This window comes from Puntigrus tetrazona, chromosome 11 (assembly GCF_018831695.1).
Source record: "Puntigrus tetrazona isolate hp1 chromosome 11, ASM1883169v1, whole genome shotgun sequence".
Classification (NCBI taxonomy): domain Eukaryota; kingdom Metazoa; phylum Chordata; class Actinopteri; order Cypriniformes; family Cyprinidae; genus Puntigrus; species Puntigrus tetrazona.
Window position 1 is genome coordinate 13962335 of NC_056709.1, and position 6605 is coordinate 13968939.

General features: G+C 38.6%; 1 pseudogene; it reads right to left on the reverse strand.

The window, feature by feature from the left end:
• Positions 1-201: 201 nt before the first annotated feature.
• Positions 202-1487, reverse strand: LOC122353753 (annotated as a pseudogene).
• Positions 1488-6605: the final 5118 nt, after the last annotated feature.

Genomic DNA, 6605 nt, shown 5'->3' on the forward strand with positions numbered 1-6605 from the left:
TTTTTGAACAAGATTCATTTTTTATGTAGGCTTGTTTTATTTATTTATCGCCTTAAGGTGAGAACTTGTCTGAATATTAATCTGTTGCATGTTAAAAGTGTTGTGTGTGTGTGTGTGTGTGTGTGTGTGTGTATAAAGCAGTATGAAAAAAACATTTGATTGAATTTTACTTTTATTGTTTTTCAGGAAATAAAGAAATAAACTGCCTGGCAGACCAGTGCAAAAAAAAACTAAGAAAGGCAATTTTGACAGATCCTGTCTCTCAAAAGTCTTCCGTCTCTGTTGGCCTGTAAAATCTGTAGGTGTTCCTCTGGGCCATCTTCCTCAATACAAGGAGGGTGGCTCTCTCCTCTTATAGTGGCAATATTGTGAAGCACAACACAAGCCACTATAATGTCGCACGCCCTCTCTGGACTAACCCGGAGCCTACACAGACACTGAAACCGAGATTTGAGGATCCCTATAGTCATCTCCACCTCGGCCCGTGTTCGGCTGTGAGCCAGGTTAAACCGTGTCTGTGGTCCAGGCTCAGGTTCAGGGTAGGGTGTCGTTAAAGAGGGCAGACAAGGGTATCCTCTGTCCCCCAGCAAGTAACCATTGTACTGTCCTGTAACGATTGAAGTGTACAACACAAATATAGTAAAAGGGAAAAAAAACAGTATAAAGTAAAACATACCCTGCTGAAATGTCTGGCATAATGATGACTCGTGGAGAATTCTGGCATCACGCACAAATCCTGGCCATTTTGCCTCGACATTGGTAATGATTTGGGTTGCCTCCCATATTACCTAGTTAGTGGAAAAAGTAATGACTTTAATGATTTTAAGAAGGGAAAAAAAGTCGTTACCTGCACATTGATACTATGAATAGATTTCCTATTAACAGTCTCCCTCATTTATTGATGGAGCTTTAACAGGAATATGAGTGCCATCAATGCACCCAATTACAGTTGAAAACCCTGAATCAGAAAGTTATGGAAGTATGAAGTGTGTGTGCGCATAATGAATACATGTACAGATATAAATAATATGACTAAATATTAAATATGCGTCATAGATTTTACTACAAAAGGACACTCTGTGGAATTCGTCTTTAATAACAAGCAGAGGTTTATGGCCAGGGAACTGTACAAACGTGGGTAAGAACTGTTTAAGTGCCAGACATACTGTACGAACGGCTCTACACACAGTTGCCTTTCCCACATGCTCTGAATCGCCCACACTGTACAAAAAATGGCCAGACGCAAAAAACCTAAGTGCTATGCACAGAATTTTGTGCGGTTTGTCACATTTGCGATATGCTGTTTTAAAAGACGTGTTAAATGAACTAACTAACTAATCTTTTGAAAAACGATAACGCTCTTTCAAATATTCATTAGGGTATGCAAACACATCAACACATGGTCTTATTACCCTCTCCCGACGAAAAAAATCTTGTATAATTTGTGCTTCTACGTCCACAGGATCCTCCTCAAAAGGGCACGCCATGCTCACCAACCTTCTGAAACGAAGTTACACTGAAACATATCTTCAGAGAGTCAGTTGCTATGGTTACACACATACTCAGAAAATTACCTCCGTTTTTGAAACCGAAAGTTGAACTTAAAATTCCAATGTCATCTTCATTTTTAATAGCTAAAAAAAAAAAAAAAAAAAGATTTAACGCACATTGTGGCAAGGCAGATTACAACTGAAAAGCTGAACTGTTTAAAAGCTGAAGGATAAATTGGACTTTTTAAAGACTTTTTAAGACCAAGTAAAGTTTTGTAAGCCTTAAATATAGCCTACCGGCAGAATCCTATCGTAAAAACATACTCTGCCCTCATTGGCTGAGGTGCCCCTCTCAGCAAACCCACCCCCCTATCAGCCCAGACCTGAAGTAGTTATTTCATTCTATATATTCTATTTGAATATATTAAATTAATGGATTACTGTGATTTTAAATTACTCCAGTCACACGATCCCTAAGAATATTATGATATTCTTATTTGCTGCTCAAAAACATTTATTGGTAGTATTATGTTGACACAGTTGAGTAAAATTGCTGTCAGGTTTCTTTGATGAATAGAAAGTTCTAAAGAACAGCATTTGTCTGAAAAATATTCTTTTGTAACATTGTAAATTCTCAATTTATCATAAAGTCTTCATCAGTTTTAATTTAATCTTTGGATATTTATATTCATCAAACAACCCTGAAAAATGTGTTTCTTGAACAGTAAATCAGAATATTATAATGATTTCGGAAGGACAATGTGAATAAAATAAATGTAAAAATATTAAAATAGAAATCAGTAAATTAAAATAATAATAATAATGAATAATACTGTTTTGCTGTAATTTGGTTTAAACAAATGCAAGCTTGGTGAGCAGAGGAGGATTCTGAAGAAAAAACAAAACAAAAAAAACACTAAACGTAAAAAAACAATATTCAAAAACATTTGACTGATAGTATAATAATTTGTATTAATGCACCCACCCCTTATCAACCCTGTTTTAGTTTGAGTCAGTGCCCCTCAAAATGTCTGCCCGGCTCTGATACTCTGTATATTGTAATAACATGCCCCAAATAGCCATAAATTACAATTAGAGGACGAACCAACCCCTCGACCTCAGTCATTTTATTTTTTTTTATATAGCGCTTTTAACAACACAGGTTGTATCATAGAAACACATGAAATCATAGAAATACAGGTTGTATCATTTTAGACCATAGAAATGAACATATAGGCTAAACATAGCCTAACTGCTTAAAAAGAAAACAGATCAAACAGAGATCTAAATGCCTCTAAAAAGACTAAATTAATCCACAACAACAAGACAGACACACCTTTCAATACAAAAATGAAATTAAAGTGCTTGAGTCTACAAGGCCTAACAGAAAATAGGTTTCAGTCATTTAAGTACAATTTGGGGGGGAAAAAAAAGTCAGTAAAAGGAAGTCCAACAAAATATAAAAATGAAACATCTTAGAAATACAAAACTGAAATTAAGATGTTTGGGCCCACATGGCCTGACAGCAAATATGAATCAATAATCAAACTCAAAAACCGTCAGTAACGGTCAGACATAGCTAGCCTATTCCATTATACCCCCTTGACTGAAATATCTGTCAAAGCGCATAAGAATAAGGTGCTGAAAGCGTTTTGGGGTGAGTACCATACTCCCAAGGTGTCAGAACGAACAAGGATTCAATTGCAGGTTGAACTTAATTTTATTTTTAGTCTTTGAACAAAAAACTTGACTGGGGCAGAGGAACAGAAGACTTAACAAAAGGAAGGAAAAATAACAGTTTTTAGTCAAAAACGAGCCTCCAGTCACTCCACTAGGCAGGGAGCATTTGGCAAAAAAGGAAATCTTGTCAAAGAGTCTCTACATCAGTCCTGCTGCTTGATTCCAGCATAAGATCCAAAGGGTCAGGTGAAGACAAGCTGCCAAACACAGCACCGGAGTAACCAGGACTGGAACATGTGAACAGAGGTCTGGAAAAAAAAGGGGCAGAGCGAGCAAAGAGTAAAACTAAAAATACCAGCTAAACTTGGAGCCTACATAGACTAGGCATGACATGACAGGACAGGACTCGACTGGACTGGACTGGACTGGACTGGACTGGACTGGGTACAAATGCAGCATCCTCACACCACAACAGTCAGACACAAGACTGCAAACGAAGGGAACTTAAGTAGAGGAGCAATTAAGGAGCTAATGAGCCACAGGTGAGAAGGCAGCTAAAGTGATTAATCAGATGACAATGGGGCGGGGAAACACGAGCACATGGCAGACTGTTTGACAGACAAAAACAAAAACAAACTGATCAGACTGAAGTCATGACACAAGGCTGAAAAGTCTTTCAACCGGTGCACTGGATGGTGTTGGTGCATTATAGCATAGTGAAATTGTTTTAATTCTTGGAAACTGATGCAGGCTTTCCATTACCAGAAAAAAAAGAGATGTCATCTCTGCCATGTGCATCAGCCATGCCATTGGGCTGTACATTGAATGAAAAGAAGTCATCCTCACAGGAAGTGACTGCAGCAGGTTGAGGAGCATCAATCATAGGGGTTGCTCACAGGAAGTGAGGACCTCTTGTACTGTTAGGAGCGACACTCAGTGGTGAGGAGATACCTGAGGTGATCTCTTCTGGTTTCCTCTTTTACCCAGCGCAGTTTCAACTTGGGCAGCAAGGCGGCGGCCAGTAGAGCTTCCTTGGAGTCAATTGTTGTGGCAAAGCGAGTTTTAATTGCTCCCACAATTACTTCCGGCAACCCAGTGGTCATTTGTGAAAGGCCATTTTGCATCGCTAAGGTTTTGGCTATTAGAACTTCAAGTGTTGGTTGAAGTGCCCCATAGAAAAAATAAAATAAAAAAGTTGTTTCCTCACCTTGTAGGATGTCCAATGCAATGCTGAAAGGCTTCATAACGGTACAGTATTCCGTCAGAAACTGGAATTCCCTGAAGCTGTGCGCATAGATTGTTAATATCAGTTAGTGGCATTTCTACGACCCAAAGATAAGCATCATAAAATGAGTTCCCCCGGGTTACTGAAGGCACAATCAGCTTCCATTCACTGATCTTATCTGGGAACTCAGATGCAACTGTGGACCGGCTAGCTTTGGTCCACAGTGCTGAACACTTAGCTGTAGAACTGCGGTAAACACCTCTGGATTCTGGGTTTGATGCCAACCATTTGCCAATCTCAATGTTGGTTAAGTGTGTGAGCTGCACATCTGGAATGTGCAGGAAGCACACAGCCCTTGCTGGGTATCCTCATCATATCCTCCAGTGAGAACGCTGTAGAGATCGGTGAAGGCCACTTCCCATCATCCTCCTCTACCTCCTCTTCTTCAACTTGTTGGTATTCCTTAAATGCTTCAATGAAGTTGCTGCCATTGTCTGTCACACATGCTGTCCCTATTTCAGTAGTTAATCCATACTGGGAAAAAATATCCTCAAGTTTATATGCAATTGCATCATATGCGTGTCTACCTCTGAACCTACGACAAGCGATAGCAGCCTTCTTCCGTTGCAGCGTCTCCGAATCAATCCAATGGACCGTCACCCCCAAAAAGCTCTTGTCGTATTCAGTCCAAATGTCTGCAGTTGTTGACACAAACTACTGTTAAATCAACTGATTTCTTTAGCTCTGTTTCCACGCCAGAATAGCTCCTAACCAGTTCCTTGGCGAGTGTTGTTCTGCATGGCAGTACATGCTGAAAAAATAAGATAAATACACAAATATTAAAATTCCAGTTCATGATCATGCTATGCTAAAAATCACACATACGCATATTTATTGCCCGTTCCAACTTTGTATTTGAAATACAAAATAAAATGTATTTTAATTTAATCTTTGCATTTTTGCCAGTCAACCTATTTATTAGACGGCTGATTTATTGTATTAGGCTATACAAAAATAAATACAAGATTAAATGCATTCAAATACAATATTACAAAATAATAGTATTTTTTATTTTTCTATGGATGTACTCAAAATACTGCCCATTAATGCAGCCTAATAAGAAGGTTAATTGGTAAAAAGTATTTTAGCTTGAATATATGAAAATACTGAGATTAAACGCATTTAAATACAAAATACATTTAATGTTTTTCAAAGGTATTTAAATACAAAACGGTCCCATTCCTGAACTAGATTATACAGAATTCTACCTGGTCATCATGCAAACGTTAGCTTACCTCACGGGGATCTTGCTAATACAAAAGTTGCATTTGACAATAACGTTCTTGTCCTCATCTCGGACAAAATCGAAATATTGCGCGCACGTACCGTCTCGCGCCGTTTTCATCCATTTGCCGCGTTTCCAATGCGCGCCAGGGCTTACCGCGAACTTCCTGCCAATAGCCTCGGACCTCGAGCTCAGAGGCTGAATCATTAAGCGTTACGAGTATAAAAGTTCCCCAGCAAGTCTATTCACTAACAGGAAATAGAACTTTTTGATTTGTTCATGTCTTGCGGGCGAAATGTTTTCTTGTAACGCAAGCCTTACTGAACGTGTACATGCAAAATATTGCTTAAAACGTAGTAGTAATTCATTACACTACTGCGTTACAGGAAAAAAAGTAATACGTTACTGTAATATATAACTTTTGCAATTAGCTCCGATACGGCATAATATGAGCACTTTCGTTACGCAGAACAAAGTAGGTGTTACTATCTGCATTTACTGAATAATGCGCAATTGAGTTACTGTAGATATTATAATAATCGTTGGCCATTTTTACTCTTTTGCTCTTTAAAAGTATATCCTTGTAGTGTTATAGTTTCCTTTTTACATAAAAAGCATTTTAAAGGCTTAACTGAATCGACACAGGTCTGCTTGACGCTCAGTACTGGAGTATTAGCATTACGGGCGTGTGCTGAAGCAGTCTGGAATCAGCTTCACATTATCGACCTAGGTATGATTTATAAATTGATTTGGCATTGAGAAATATCATGCTGACGAGAGATCCGACCTATATACGTTATCAACTAATAACTAACGTGGTTGTTTCTCGGCGTGATTAATACACGTGCCCGAATAAAGCAACAGAACTTTGACGTTTTTACAGTGGTTCCCGGAGGTGCGAGCAAAACGATCAACAGGTGGGCTT